Below are 13,254 nucleotides of genomic sequence, written 5' to 3'. Positions count from 1 at the left end.
AATGTGTTCAACCTGATCTAGTAGAGGGTTAGAGGAACCAATGTGTTCAACCTGATCTAGTAGAGGGTTAGAGGAACCAATGTGTTCAACCTGATCTAGTAGAGGGTTAGAGGAACCAATGTGTTCAACCTGATCTAGTAGAGGGTTAGAGGAACCAATGTGTTCAACCTGATCTAGTAGAGGGTTAGAGGAACCAATGTGTTCAACCTGATCTAGTAGAGGGTTAGAGGAACCAATGTGTTCAACCTGATCTAGTAGAGGGTTAGAGGAACCAATGTGTTCAACCTGATCTAGTAGAGGGTTAGAGGAACCAATGTGTTCAACCTGATCTAGCAGAGGGTTAGAGGAACCAATGTGTTCAACCTGATCTAGTAGAGGGTTAGAGGAACCAATGTGTTCAACCTGATCTAGTAGAGGGTTAGAGGAACCAATGTGTTCAACCTGATCTAGCAGAGGGTTAGAGGAACCAATGTGTTCAACCTGATCTAGTAGAGGGTTAGAGGAATGTGTTCAACCTGATCTAGTAGAGGGTTAGAGGAACCAATGTGTTCAACCTGATCTAGTAGAGGGTTAGAGGAACCAATGTGTTCAACCTGATCTAGTAGAGGGTTAGAGGAACCAATGTGTTCAACCTGATCTAGTAGAGGGTTAGAGGAACCAATGTGTTCAACCTGATCTAGTAGAGGGTTAGAGGAATGTGTTCAACCTGATCTAGCAGAGGGTTAGAGGAACCAATGTGTTCAACCTGATCTAGTAGAGGGTTAGAGGAACCAATGTGTTCAACCTGATCTAGCAGAGGGTTAGAGGAACCAATGTGTTCAACCTGATCTAGTAGAGGGTTAGAGGAATGTGTTCAACCTGATCTAGTAGAGGGTTAGAGGAATGTGTTCAACCTGATCTAGTAGAGGGTTAGAGGAACCAATGTGTTCAACCTGATCTAGTAGAGGGTTAGAGGAACCAATGTGTTCAACCTGATCTAGCAGAGGGTTAGAGGAACCAATGTGTTCAACCTGATCTAGTAGAGGGTTAGAGGAACCAATGTGTTCAACCTGATCTAGCAGAGGGTTAGAGGAACCAATGTGTTCAACCTGATCTAGTAGAGGGTTAGAGGAACCAATGTGTTCAACCTGATCTAGTAGAGGGTTAGAGGAACCAATGTGTTCAACCTGATCTAGTAGAGGGTTAGAGGAACCAATGTGTTCAACCTGATCTAGTAGAGGGTTAGAGGAACCAATGTGTTCAACCTGATCTAGTAGAGGGTTAGAGGAACCAATGTGTTCAACCTGATCTAGTAGAGGGTTAGAGGAACCAATGTGTTCAACCTGATCTAGTAGAGGGTTAGAGGAACCAATGTGTTCAACCTGATCTAGTAGAGGGTTAGAGGAATGTGTTCAACCTGATCTAGTAGAGGGTTAGAGGAACCAATGTGTTCAACCTGATCTAGTAGAGGGTTAGAGGAACCAATGTGTTCAACCTGATCTAGTAGAGGGTTAGAGGAATGTGTTCAACCTGATCTAGCAGAGGGTTAGAGGAACCAATGTGTTCAACCTGATCTAGTAGAGGGTTAGAGGAATGTGTTCAACCTGATCTAGTAGAGGGTTAGAGGAACCAATGTGTTCAACCTGATCTAGCAGAGGGTTAGAGGAACCAATGTGTTCAACCTGATCTAGTAGAGGGTTAGAGGAATGTGTTCAACCTGATCTAGTAGAGGGTTAGAGGAACCAATGTGTTCAACCTGATCTAGCAGAGGGTTAGAGGAACCAATGTGTTCAACCTGATCTAGTAGAGGGTTAGAGGAACCAATGTGTTCAACCTGATCTAGTAGAGGGTTAGAGGAATGTGTTCAACCTGATCTAGTAGAGGGTTAGAGGAACCAATGTGTTCAACCTGATCTAGTAGAGGGTTAGAGGAACCAATGTGTTCAACCTGATCTAGTAGAGGGTTAGAGGAATGTGTTCAACCTGATCTAGTAGAGGGTTAGAGGAACCAATGTGTTCAACCTGATCTAGTAGAGGGTTAGAGGAACCAATGTGTTCAACCTGATCTAGCAGAGGGTTAGAGGAACCAATGTGTTCAACCTGATCTAGTAGAGGGTTAGAGGAACCAATGTGTTCAACCTGATCTAGCAGAGGGTTAGAGGAACCAATGTGTTCAACCTGATCTAGTAGAGGGTTAGAGGAACCAATGTGTTCAACCTGATCTAGTAGAGGGTTAGAGGAACCAATGTGTTCAACCTGATCTAGTAGAGGTTAGAGGAACCAATGTGTTCAATCCGTCAATGCCTTACATATCCACTGTATCTGATACAGGCTATCAGTCAATACATTACATATCCACTGTATCTGATACAGGCTATCAGTCAATGCCTTAAAGTGTCACTGCAGTGGTTGAATGCAGGAGTGACACATGTCAGAGCTGTCGTAGGGGACTGAGCCAGTGCCTGCTGGTTTTCCATGCAACAGAGAAAGTACACAGTACTCAAAACTAAAACAGTACTCAAAACTACTGTCGCATAAAATGCAACACTACCAAATATCCATTTTAAGGTGGCAGTGGAATGCTGTTTCCTGTACCAGCAGGCAATTCCAGTTCTTTGCTAAGTTAAATTGGAATCGAAGTCGGTATCAGGAGAGGATTTGGATGAGGGAAAATCAGGTTCCAAAACAATGGATTACAATGACGGTACAAGGAAGCCTGATGCAAACAGCACTCAGATGAGCAAATTGAAAAGGATATTGATAGTCAGACAAATTCTAGTCAATTCATCTATAATTCATTGTACTGTAGTCGTGTTTTTAAACCTCATCTGTGGACTGACTTTGGCATCCCGAGGCGGTGACAATGTGCATAGGCAATGAGGAAAAGAGACATTTTTGCATATCTGTGCAAGAGATAATAAATTATTTAAAAAAGTTATCTTACTGCCACAATCCTTGAGGGATTATCGTACATGCTAGACAGGACCTTGGCACACCAACCAGGCACATGTAGAGGTTGGACACAGTATACACTAGACAATGAGAGAGCCCTATATCATCATTTCAAACTCTAATTGAATAGGATGTCTAAGGTAATATAGGCCAGATTCACGTTCCAGATACATCTCCCAGAGCAGTTACCAAACACCTAGCGCTTTGGAAAGAAAGAAACAACAATCCCATGTGCAGTAGGACAACCCCTGTCATAAAGGATCCTACAGTGCAGTAGGACAACCCCTGTCATAAAGGACCCTACAGTGCAGTAGGACAACCCCTGTCATAAAGGACCCTACAGTGCAGTAGCACAACCCCTGTCATAAAGGATCCTACAGTGCAGTAGGACAACCCCTGTCATAAAGGACCCTACAGTGCAGTAGGACAACCCCTGTCATAAAGGATCCTACAGTGCAGTAGCACAACCCCTGTCATAAAGGATCCTACAGTGCAGTAGGACAACCCCTGTCATAAAGGATCCTACAGTGCAGTAGGACAACCCCTGTCATAAAGGACCCTACAGTGCAGTAGCACAACCCCTGTCATAAAGGATCCTACAGTGCAGTAGCACAACCCCTGTCATAAAGGATCCTACAGTGCAGTAGGACAACCCCTGTCATAAAGGACTCTACAGTGCAGTAGGACAACCCCTGTCATAAAGGATCCTACAGTGCAGTAGCACAACCCCTGTCATAAAGGATCCTACAGTGCAGTAGGACAACCCCTGTCATAAAGGATCCTACAGTGCAGTAGCACAACCCCTGTCATAAAGGATCCTACAGTGCAGTAGCACAACCCCTGTCATAAAGGATCCTACAGTGCAGTAGGACAACCCCTGTCATAAAGGACCCTACAGTGCAGTAGGACAACCCCTGTCATAAAGCACCCTACAGTGCAGTAGGACAACCCCTGTCATAAAGGACTCTACAGTGCAGTAGGACAACCCCTGTCATAAAGGATCCTACAGTGCAGTAGGACAACCCCTGTCATAAAGGACCCTACAGTGCAGTAGGACAACCCCTGTCATAAAGGATCCTACAGTGCAGTAGCACAACCCCTGTCATAAAGGATCCTACAGTGCAGTAGCACAACCCCTGTCATAAAGGATCCTACAGTCTTGTAGCACAACCCCTGTCATAAAGGATCCTACAGTGCAGTAGCACAACCCCTGTCATAAAGGATCCTACAGTGCAGTAGCACAACCCCTGTCATAAAGGATCCTACAGTGCAGTAGCACAACCCCTGTCATAAAGGATCCTACAGTGCAATTGGACTACCCCTGTCATAAAGGACTCTACATCGCAGTAGCACAACCCCTGTCATAAAGGACCCTACAGTGCAGTAGGACAACCCCTGTCATAAAGGACCCTACAGTCTTGTAGCACAACCCCTGTCATAAAGGATCCTACAGTGCAGTAGCACAACCCCTGTCATAAAGGATCCTACAGTGCAGTAGCACAACCCCTGTCATAAAGGATCCTACAGTGCAGTAGGACTACCCCTGTCATAAAGGACTCTACATCACAGTAGCACAACCCCTGTCATAAAGGACCCTACAGTGCAGTAGGACAACCCCTGTCATAAAGGATCCTACAGTGCAGTAGGACAACCCCTGTCATAAAGGACTCTACAGTGCAGTAGGACAACCCCTGTCATAAAGGACCCTACAGTGCAGTAGCACAACCCCTGTCATAAAGGATTCTACAGTGCAGTAGCACAACCCCTGTCATAAAGGATCCTACAGTGCAGTAGGACAACCCCTGTCATAAAGGATCCTACAGTGCAGTAGGACAACCCCTGTCATAAAGGATCCTACAGTGCAGTAGCACAACCCCTGTCATAAAGGATCCTACAGTGCAGTAGCACAACCCCTGTCATAAAGGATCCTACAGTGCAGTAGCACAACCCCTGTCATAAAGGATCCTACAGTGCAGTAGCATAACCCCTGTCATAAAGGACCCTACAGTGCAGTAGGACAACCCCTGTCATAAAGGATCCTACAGTGCAGTAGGACAACCCCTGTCATAAAGGATCCTACAGTGCAGTAGCACAACCCCTGTCATAAAGGACTCTACAGTTTATTTTACTATTTATATTTTTGACAACTTTTACATTTACTTCACTAAATAATGTACTTTTTAGTCCATATATTTTCCCTGACACACAAAAATTCTCATTACATGTTTAATACTTAGCAGGAGAAGAAAATAGTCTAATTCACACACTAATCAAGAGAACATCCCTGGTCATCCCTACTGCTCTGATCTGGCAGACTCACTAAACAGAGAACATCCCTGGTCATCCCTACTGCTCTGATCTGGCAGACTCACTAAACAGAGAACATCCCTGGTCATCCCTACTGCTCTGATCTGGCAGAATCACTAAACAGAGAACATCCCTGGTCATCCCTGTTCTGATCTGGCAGACTCACTAAACAGAGAACATCCCTGGTCATCCCTACTGTCTCTGATCTGGCAGACTCACTAAACAGAGAACATCCCTGGTCATCCCTACTGCTCTGATCTGGCAGACTCACTAAACAGAGAACATCCCTGGTCATCCCTACTGCTCTGATCTGGCAGAATCACTAAACAGAGAACATCCCTGGTCATCCCTGTTCTGATCTGGCAGACTCACTAAACAGAGAACATCCCTGGTCATCCCTACTGCTCTGATCTGGCAGAATCACTAAACAGAGAACATCCCTGGTCATCCCTACTGCTCTGATCTGGCAGACTCACTAAACACATGCTTCATGTTTAAACTATGTCTGAGTGTTGGAGCTTGCCCCTGGCTTTTCGTAAATAAAAACAAGAAAATGGTGCCGTCTGGTTTGCTTAATATAAAGAATTTGAAATGATTTATACTTTCACTTTTACTTTTGATACTTATGTATATTTTAGCAATTACATTTACTTTTGATCCTTAAGTATATTTAAAACCAAATACTTTGACTTTTTCTCAAGTAGGATTTTACTGGGTGACTTTCACTTTCACTTAAATCATTTTCTATTAAGGTATCTTTACTTTTACTCAAGTATGACAATTGGGTACTTTATCCACCACTGCTGTTTCCTAGCTGTATCATGTCTACTCTGCTACTGTAGCTGGTGGTATTATTTCATGTGTGTGTGTGATCCAACACTTACTCGACACTCCCAAGATATCTGGTCCCAGGACAGGTGTGACCTCACATAATAAGGGGAAGACAAGACACTACCGTGGGAAAACGATGTGATATCCATTCCACATCATTCAGTTACAGTCCCCTCACTACTGGTCCTATTGTGAAGTAATATATTCTATGGTGCAGTAGCAATGGCTGACCTGTTTCCCACTACAGTAGAAGTCCTTAATAGAGCTATATCTTTCAGCCAATACGCTCACATCAGACTAGCTCCTGCATAGAACAGGCTGTACAGACTGGAGCAGGTTTGACTTTGTTAAAGAACGTTCACGGTTTGCATGTTTCACTAAATAAAAGCGATGAGACTGAAGCAGAAAACGAGGTAACAATGAGGAAGGGGTTATTCTCTTCTAACAGGTGGATCAAACTACAGGAGTGAAAACAACAACAACTGTGAGACAGTCCTAACTGAGAGTGGGTAGACAGGCAGGCAGTGTGTTGCAAAGTGTTTACAGAGAGCTGGGTAAGGGTTAAGTAGGCTTTGTGACTAAGAGATCAGAGTGGAGGGAGAGGAGGAGAGAGAGGAGGAGAGAGAGTGGGCTGAGGGTAAATACCAGATCTGTCTCTGCAAGCCTGGGAAATACTGGGCACCAGCACCACGACACGGTGCACAGCAAAGCATACATCCAGCACACAACCATACGAACACAGCACAGCATACATCCAGCACACAACCAAACGAACACAGCACAGCATACATCCAGCACACAACCATACAAACACAGCACAGCATACATCCAGCACACAACCAAACGAACACAGCACAGCATACATCCAGCACACAACCATACAAACACAGCACAGCATACATCCAGCACACAACCATACGAACACAGCACAGCATACATCCAGCACACAACCATACAAACACAGCACAGCATACATCCAGCACACAACCATACGAACACAGCACAGCATACATCCAGCACACAACCATACGAACACAGCACAACCCAGTGTTTCCCAGCTCCAGTCCTCCAGTAACCCCAACAGTACTCTACAGCAGTGTTTCCCTCCTCCAGTACCCCAACAGTACTCTACAGCAGTGTTTCCCTCCTCCAGTAACCTCAACAGTACTCTACAGCAGTGTTTCCCTCCTCCAGTAACCACAACAGTACTCTACAGCAGTGTTTCCCTCCTCCAGTAACCTCAACAGTACTCTACAGCAGTGTTTCCCTCCTCCAGTAACCACAACAGTACTCTACAGCAGTGTTTCCCTCCTCCAGTAACCTTAACAGTACTCTACAGCAGTGTTTCCCTCCTCCAGTAACCTCAACAGTACTCTACAGCAGTGTTTCCCTCCTCCAGTACCCCAACAGTACTCTACAGCAGTGTTTCCCTCCTCCAGTAACCTCAACAGTACTCTACAGCAGTGTTTCCCTCCTCCAGTAACCTCAACAGTACTCTACAGCAGTGTTTCCCTCCTCCAGTATCCCCAACAGTACTCTACAGCAGTGTTTACCCCCTCCAGTATCCCCAACAGTACTCTACAGCAGTGTTTCCCTCCTCCAGTAACCTCAACAGTACTCTACAGCAGTGTTTCCCTCCTCCAGTACCCCCAACAGTACTCTACAGCAGTGTTTCCCTCCTCCAGTACCCCCAACAGTACTCTACAGCAGTGTTTCCCTCCTCCAGTACCCCCAACAGTACTCTACAGCAGTTTCCCTCCTCCAGTAACCCCAACAGTACTCTACAGCAGTGTTTCCCTCCTCCAGTAACCCCAACAGTACTCTACAGCAGTGTTTCCCTCCTCCAGTAACCACAACAGTACTCTACAGAAGTGTTTCCCTCCTCCAGTCCTCCAATACCACCAGTCCACATTTTTGTTGTTGCCCCGGACAAACACACCTCATTCAACTCATTGAGGGCTTGATTAGTTGACAAGTTGAATCAGGTGTGCTTGTCTGGGCCTACAACAAAAATGTGTACTGTTGTGGTTACTGGAGGAGGGAAACACTGCTGTAGAGTACTGTTGAGGTTACTGGAGGAGGGAAACACTGCTGTAGAGTACTGTTGGGGGTACTGGAGGAGGGAAACACTGCTGTAGAGTACTGTTGGGGTTACTGGAGGAGGGAAACACTGCTGTAGAGTACTGTTGGGGGTACTGGGGGAAACACTGCTGTAGAGTACTGTTGGGATTACTGAAGGAGGGAAACACTGCTGTAGAGTACTGTTGAGGTTACTGGAGGAGGGAAACACTGCTGTAGAGCTACTGTTGGGGTTACTGGAGGAGGGAAACACTGCTGTAGAGTACTGTTGTGGTTACTGGAGGAGGGAAACACTGCTGTAGAGTACTGTTGTGGTTACTGGAGGAGGGAAACACTGCTGTAGAGTACTGTTGAGGTTACTGGAGGAGGGAAACACTGCTGTAGAGTACTGTTGGGGTTACTGGAGGAGGGAAACACTGCTGTAGAGTACTGTTGGGGGTACTGGAGGAGGGAAACACTGCTGTAGAGTACTGTTGGGGTTACTGGAGGAGGGAAACACTGCTGTAGAGTACTGTTGGGGGTACTGGAGGAGAGAAACACTGCTGTAGAGTACTGTTGGGGTACTGGAGGAGGGAAACACTGGCATACGCTACATACTGCTGCTCTTAGAAGGAACATGTAGGGAAATAAGGTTTCGTAATAACCAGCTGTCTTACTCTACAAACGAATGACAATATAATATATAGCCATTTTCCCGGACAAAGGTTAAGCCTAGACCTGGACCAAACAGCATTCTGAATGAGGAATCTCCAGGAAACATAACTGTGAAGAATAGAGAGTGATTAAGTTACAACTTCCACAGTTTTGGAGAGATTGTCTTTGTTATTTAAAAGGCCTATGAAAGCTAAAAAGACATGTGAAATAACCATGATGAATGTTCAGGTCAACCAGCCCAGCTGAGCATCAGACTAGCAGACTGACCCCTGGGTGTGTTATTCCTCCTCTGGCATCTCTTTCATTCAGATAGAAAAGCATGTCAGACATTCATCCATAATACATATGTCTGTCTGTCTGGGTGTTCCAAATGGCACCCCATTCCCTATATAGTCCACTACTTTAGACCAGAGCCCTATTCCCTATATAATGCACTACTTTTCACCAGAACCCTAGGGGCCCTGTTCAAGAGTAATGCACTCCATAGTGTAGATAATAGGGTACCATTTGGAACGGAGAGCATCTCTCCCAAAATAAAGCTTCCTGTTGGTCGCGGTCCAAGTCATTAAAAAGGTAATTATCTGGGAAGCGCTGCAAAGTGTTAAAATTCACAATTTAATTGGGATATTGGAAGACAATGGGATGAGCCAAATAGTTCAAAGTAAGGGGAATAATTATGCCAAATAAATTCAGATAAGCAATTAGCTTTTATAATCTGATTCTCTCTCTCTCACAGCGGTGCAAACCAAGGAAAATCTGCACCCATGACACATTATCAACTACAAAGACTATACTGTTAACAGAAAATTCTACGTCAAAAACAGACTTAATGAAAGAATAGTTTTCACTTATGAATGCCATTCTAAATGGCTGAACCCATCACATCGTCACAATGCAGCTCAATGGCTACTGAAAGACGTGATTGAGTATTTCCAACCTGTTTGTCAACATTCTTATCAGGTTGATTCATACAGTATGATACTAACATCACAGTTATTATTAGTTATTATCAGGATGATTCATACAGTATAATACTAACCACAGTTATTATTAGTTCTTATCAGGTTGATTCATACAGTATAATACTAACATCACAGTTATTATTAGTTCTTATCAGGTTGATACATACAGTATAATACTATCACAGTTATTATTAGTTCTTATCAGGTTGATACATACAGTATAATACTAACATCACAGTTATTATTAGTTCTTATCAGGTTGATACATACAGTATAATACTAACCACAGTTATTATTAGTTCTTATCAGGTTGATACATACAGTATAATACTAACATCACAGTTATTATTAGTTCTTATCAGGTTGATACATACAGTATAATACTAACATCACAGTTATTATTAGTTCTTATCAGGTTGATACATACAGTATAATACTAACATCACAGTTATTATTAGTTCTTATCAGGTTGATACATACAGTATAATACTAACATCACAGTTATTATTAGTTCTTATCAGGTTGATACATACAGTATAATACTAACATCACAGTTATTATTAGTTCTTATCAGGTTGATTCATACAGTATAATACTAACATCACAGTTATTATTAGTTCTTATCAGGTTGATTCATACAGTATAATACTAACACAGTTATTATTAGTTCTTATCAGGTTGATACATACAGTATAATACTAACATCACAGTTATTATTAGTTCTTATCAGGTTGATACATACAGTATAATACTAACACAGTTATTATTAGTTCTTATCAGGTTGATACATACAGTATAATACTAACATCACAGTTATTATTAGTTCTTATCAGGTTGATTCATACAGTATAATACTAACATCACAGTTATTATTAGTTCTTATCAGGTTGATACATACAGTATAATACTAACACAGTTATTATTAGTTCTTATCAGGTTGATTCATACAGTATAATACTAACATCACATTTATTATTAGTTCTTATCAGGATGATACATACAGTATAATACTATCACAGTTATTATTAGTTCTTATCAGGTTGATTCATACAGTATAATACTAACACAGTTATTATTAGTTCTCATCAGGTTGATACATACAGTATAATACTAACATCACAGTTATTATTAGTTCTTATCAGGTTGATTCATACAGTATAATACTAACATCACAGTTATTATTAGTTCTTATCAGGTTGATTCATACAGTATAATACTAACATCACAGTTCTTATTAGTTCTTATCAGGTTGATTCATACAGTATAATACTATCATCACAGTTCTTATTAGTTCTTATCAGGTTGATACATACAGTATAATACTACATCACAGTTATTATTAGTTCTTATCAGGTTGATACATACAGTATAATACTAACATCACAGTTATTATTAGTTCTTATCAGGTTGATACATACAGTATAATACTATCACAGTTATTATTAGTTCTTATCAGGTTGATACATACGGTATAATACTAACATCACAGTTATTATTAGTTCTTATCAGGTTGATACATACAGTATAATACTAACATCACAGTTATTATTAGTTCTTATCAGGTTGATACATACGGTATAATACTATCACAGTTATTATTAGTTCTTATCAGGTTGATACATACAGTATAATACTAACATCACAGTTATTATTAGTTCTTATCAGGTTGATACATACAGTATAATACTAACATCACAGTTATTATTAGTTCTTATCAGGTTGATACATACAGTATAATACTAACATCACAGTTATTATTAGTTCTTATCAGGTTGATTCATACAGTATAATACTAACATCACAGTTATTATTAGTTATTATCAGGTTGATACATACAGTATAATACTATCACAGTTATTATTAGTTCTCATCAGGTTGATACATACAGTATAATACTATCACAGTTATTATTAGTTCTTATCAGGTTGATACATACAGTATAATACTAACATCACAGTTATTATTAGTTCTTATCGGGTTGATACATACAGTATAATACTAACACAGTTATTATTAGTTCTTATCAGGTTGATACATACAGTATAATACTAACATCACAGTTATTATTAGTTATTATCAGGATGATTCATACAGTATAATACTAACATCACAGTTATTATTAGTTCTTATCAGGTTGATACATACAGTATAATACTATCACAGTTATTATTAGTTCTTATCAGGTTGATACATACAGTATAATACTAACATCACAGTTATTATTAGTTCTTATCAGGTTGATACATACAGTATAATACTAACACAGTTATTATTAGTTCTTATCAGGTTGATTCATACAGTATAATACTAACATCACAGTTATTATTAGTTCTTATCAGGTTGATACATACAGTATAATACTAACATCACAGTTATTATTAGTTCTTATCAGGTTGATACATACAGTATAATACTAACACAGTTATTATTAGTTCTTATCAGGTTGATACATACAGTATAATACTAACATCACAGTTATTATTAGTTCTTATCAGGTTGATTCATACAGTATAATACTAACACAGTTATTATTAGTTCTTATCAGGTTGATACATACAGTATAATACTAACATCACAGTTATTATTAGTTCTTATCAGGTTGATACATACAGTATAATACTATCACAGTTATTATTAGTTATTATCAGGATGATTCATACAGTATAATACTAACATCACAGTTATTATTAGTTCTTATCAGGTTGATACATACAGTATAATACTAACATCACAGTTATTATTAGTTCTTATCAGGTTGATACATACAGTATAATACTAACACAGTTATTATTAGTTCTTATCAGGTTGATTCATACAGTATAATACTAACATCACATTATTATTAGTTCTTATCAGGTTGATACATACAGTATAATACTAACATCACAGTTATTATTAGTTCTTATCAGGTTGATACATACAGTATAATACTAACACAGTTATTATTAGTTCTTATCAGGTTGATACATACAGTATAACACTAACATCACAGTTATTATTAGTTATTATCAGGTTGATTCATACAGTATAATACTAACATCACAGTTATTATTAGTTCTTATCAGGTTGATACATACAGTATAATACTATCACAGTTATTATTAGTTCTTATCAGGTTGATTCATACGGTATAATACTAACATCACAGTTATTATTAGTTCTTATCAGGTTGATACATACAGTATAATACTAACATCACAGTTATTATTAGTTCTTATCAGGTTGATTCATACAGTATAATACTAACATCACAGTTATTATTAGTTCTTATCAGGTTGATACATACAGTATAATACTATCACAGTTATTATTAGTTCTTATCAGGTTGATTCATACAGTATAATACTAACATCACAGTTATTATTAGTTCTTATCAGGTTGATACATACAGTATAATACTAACATCACAGTTATTATTAGTTCTTATCAGGTTGATACATACAGTATAATACTAACATCACAGTTATTATTAGTTCTTATCAGGTTGATAC

At 40.1% G+C, this 13,254-nt stretch overlaps 1 pseudogene; it reads right to left on the bottom strand.

Annotated features, from left to right (window-relative positions):
- The window catches only part of LOC106598423 (neuronal cell adhesion molecule-like), a 172,454-nt pseudogene that overhangs the window by 140,028 nt on the left and 19,172 nt on the right, over window positions 1-13,254 (bottom strand).

Source organism: Salmo salar, chromosome ssa07, assembly GCF_905237065.1.
Source record: "Salmo salar chromosome ssa07, Ssal_v3.1, whole genome shotgun sequence".
Lineage (NCBI taxonomy): Eukaryota > Metazoa > Chordata > Actinopteri > Salmoniformes > Salmonidae > Salmo > Salmo salar.
The sequence above is the reverse complement of the archived record's forward strand: the minus strand, read 5'-3'. Positions and strand labels throughout refer to the sequence as shown.